The following is a 3,403-nucleotide window of genomic DNA, read 5'->3' as shown; positions in this document are numbered from 1 at the left end:
AGGCTGGACTTGAGCTCAGGAAGATAAGTCTTCCTGACTGTAGGCCTGGCACTCTATCCTCTGTGTCACCCAGCTGCCCCCTTGTACCTCTAAGTGTCCTAAATTTTTGCTCTCACAGAAGCTTGAATTTCCTCAGAATATGCTATCTCCCCATTACTGTATGGGGTACTCTAAGCACTTTGTTCCATATCATGCTTCTGTTGAACTAAGATTATTATTATTATAAAAATAATTATGGTGATGTTGGCTAATGTTTATATAACCCTTTAAGTTTTTGGGGGGCACTGAAATCCATTTATTTTTGTCATTGTGTAAAGTAACTAGAAAAGTAGGTAAAAATAGATTTTATTTTAAAGCCATTCAATTTTACCTACTTTATCATTGTGTTGGTAAGCAAAAAATGGGCTCCTTAGCACTTAGTTCAACAAGTGCCCTGGAATAGTTTCCCTTTGAGTAATTCATTGAGTCTTACTAGGTGCTAAGCCCCAGGCCCAAACCCTTATTAGGTGTAAAACCTTAGTAGGTGTGTATTGGCAACTAAGGTGGGGTCCAAGGTGGGGCTAACTCCAGGGAGGGCCTAGTTTACATGTCTGGGAGAGCAGAGGCTTTTAGACCACATGGGTTTAAGTCACCTCTTTGTGCTGATTCTAGGTCATGTGGGTGAGTCGCATGTGTGACTCACCCCTGACACTGAAAAAGATATAAAAACCAGGGGTTGGCTGTCTGTTCCTTGGAGCTCCTCCTTACAGCAGTGGTGGCACGTGACTCTGGGCCAGCCCTTGTTCTGAGCTCCCGGGCTGAACCTAGGTGTTGGTAATTATGAATCTGTATTGCGTCTGTCTGTTGATATTTGTAATTTGTTTGTATTTTGCTCTGAAGTTCAGGGTGCTGGCTTTTTCCCCTGAACTAAGTGAATGCTGTCTGCATCCTGGGTTTAATAAACTTGTCAACCCCTTCACCTTGCTTTCCTTAGTTAAGCAGATCAAAAGAACCTGTGCTGTTGGCAGCTTTCTGGGTGCTAGCTGTGGGTGGATCTTACACCCCCACAGAAGCTGGTAGCTGGATTGTTGAAACAAATGAGTAGTGAATGACCTCAACTTATTGAGAATCTATTCCAGGGCTTTGACCTCTACTGAGGAATTCCTTTCTCAGGTTTTTGGGGGTTTGGATCCTTGACTTCTTGGATTTGCCAGTGGCTGGAGTCTTTTTCAATTTTATGGTATCTTTGGAAATCTGCTCTGGAGTCTCCAGAGCCTTGGATGCCTTTCTTTTTTACCAGTAGTTTCAGTTTGTGTTTCAGCACTGAGGCTGTCTTCTGTAGACTCCTTTATTAGGTCTGCTTTCTGAAGCTCTGGGCACTTTTGAGGAGATGTTGCTTGAATTGGAACAAACTGTAGAATCTCATCATCAGAGTCAGGCTCTGCTTTGCCCTCCTTTTCTGCCTCTAGTTCATGACCATCCAAAGCACACTCACTTTCAGGCTTCACTGCAGTCTGAGCAGGCTTGGTGGCCACTTTTTTGCCTTGCTTTTGCTTCTTGCTTTTCTGAGAACCCAAATGGAAGACAAATGAAGAAAAGACTGGAAGGCAAAGAGATTTTTCTGTTTTCAGGTGTAGAATTTTGACACTCTCCCACTTCTCAGGCAACTTTTCTGAAAGTACATCTACAGCAGCAATGATATTTTCCACTAGGTGATGCACAGTCATTCCTGTGTGACCCACACCTGTTGTATTGCAACAACCATGGTTAGTGACAGTTAGTGAAGCTCCCTGGACAATTCTGTTGATGTGTTCTGATAAATTCTTAGTGGTGAGGTCTACTGATAAAGATACCTTATTTCTATGATAGAAGTGCTTTCCTATCTGTGAGGGTAAAATTTGTCTAATTCATCAGCAAGGAAAAGGTCAAAATTGCTCAAAAGGCACTGCTTAGCTTCATAAGGTTTATATTCATGTTGTAATTTTGTGTAAGGGATGACTTCAGTAATGTTTGTAATCCTGTTCTTTTTCAGAAGCTGTTTATAGAAATTTTCTGTCTGTTCTGAAGTTAAAGTTGGTTCATCTTTAGCAAATAAACAAACTTCTATTGTATCAGGTCTAATACCATGAGGCAAAGGCATTTCGATTTCTTTTCCATTTGGGAGAATTTTCCATAACGTCACCATTAAAAACACATTCTTGTTCTCATTCAAGAGCATTTTATTGGCATTTTGTTGGTTTTTTCTATATGCCAACAAAGCTTCTGCAGTCTTTTTAATCTGCTCGTGGGACACGAGTTGAGGGTCCTTCTCCTTAGCTAGAACACCCATTTTTCTTGGCTGTACATGTGTGAAAGCACAGGCCAGAGAACACTTTATTTCATATCATGCTTCTGTTGAACTAAGATAATTATTATCATAAAAATAATTATGATGATGTTGGATAACACTTACATACCCTTTAAGTTTTGCAAAGCACTTTGCATACATTATCTACAACCCTAGGGGATTGAGTAATTATTTCCCCCATTTTACAGTTGGGAAAACTGAGGTAGGCAGAAGTTAAATGACTTGCACAAGGTTGATAGCTAGTTAATTGTCTGAGGCAGGATTGGAATGCAGCTCCTACTGTCTCCAAGTCCAATACTTTGACTACTCCCTGTGCTGCTTCCAGGAAGTCCCTCTTCCGCCAGCACTGACCTACCTTTCCTTTAAAGTTCACTTGCTCCAGGAAATCACCCCATCCAGATGCCAGTGGTGGCTGTCTACTCTGTCTGTTGCCACCTACATCACCCTTCCTCTTTCCTCAAGCAGACCAATCCCCAGCTCACAGACTTCCTCTCTATCCCAGCCCCTGTCCTCATACTAGAAGACTGTTCCTACAAAAACTGGAGCCTCCCAGCTAATCAAACTTTACATCTATTACAATCTGCACCTTCACTTCACTTCTGCCACACAGGTCATATCCATGACTGCAGCTAGATTGCACAGTGGATAGAGCAATCAGCCTGGAGTCAAGAAGACCCAAGTTCAAATCTGGCCTCAGAAATTTACAAGCTGCGTGATCCTGGGCAAGGCACTTAACCTCTGTCTGCCTCAGTTTCTTCATCTGTAAAATGAGAATAATATTAGTGCCTTCTGTGAGGAATGATTAAAACTTTTGTTTCCACAGAAATTATGTAATATATGAATTATGAAACCTAGGGGATCCATACTTACCAGACAGTCTTTCGACTTGCAGCAAATGCAGGAAAATAAATGGATTGTAGAAGACACTATCAACATAGATATGTAGTAGACTATCTTCTGTCAGAAAAAGAGGGAAATTGAGAGGTATAATGGAGAAATGTTTCCATAACTTCAGAATAACACTCAGCAGATTGGGAGACATAATGAAGGACTTATGTCTCACATAGAAGATAACAG

At 41.3% G+C, this 3,403-nt stretch overlaps 1 pseudogene; it reads right to left on the bottom strand.

Moving 5' to 3' along the window:
- Window positions 1-1,098: 1,098 nt before the first annotated feature.
- On the bottom strand, window positions 1,099-2,308 carry LOC118842645 (annotated as a pseudogene).
- Between the last annotated feature and the right edge of the window lie 1,095 nt (window positions 2,309-3,403).

Source organism: Trichosurus vulpecula, chromosome 3 (assembly GCF_011100635.1).
Source record: "Trichosurus vulpecula isolate mTriVul1 chromosome 3, mTriVul1.pri, whole genome shotgun sequence".
NCBI lineage: Eukaryota > Metazoa > Chordata > Mammalia > Diprotodontia > Phalangeridae > Trichosurus > Trichosurus vulpecula.
The sequence above is the reverse complement of the archived record's forward strand: the minus strand, read 5'-3'. Positions and strand labels throughout refer to the sequence as shown.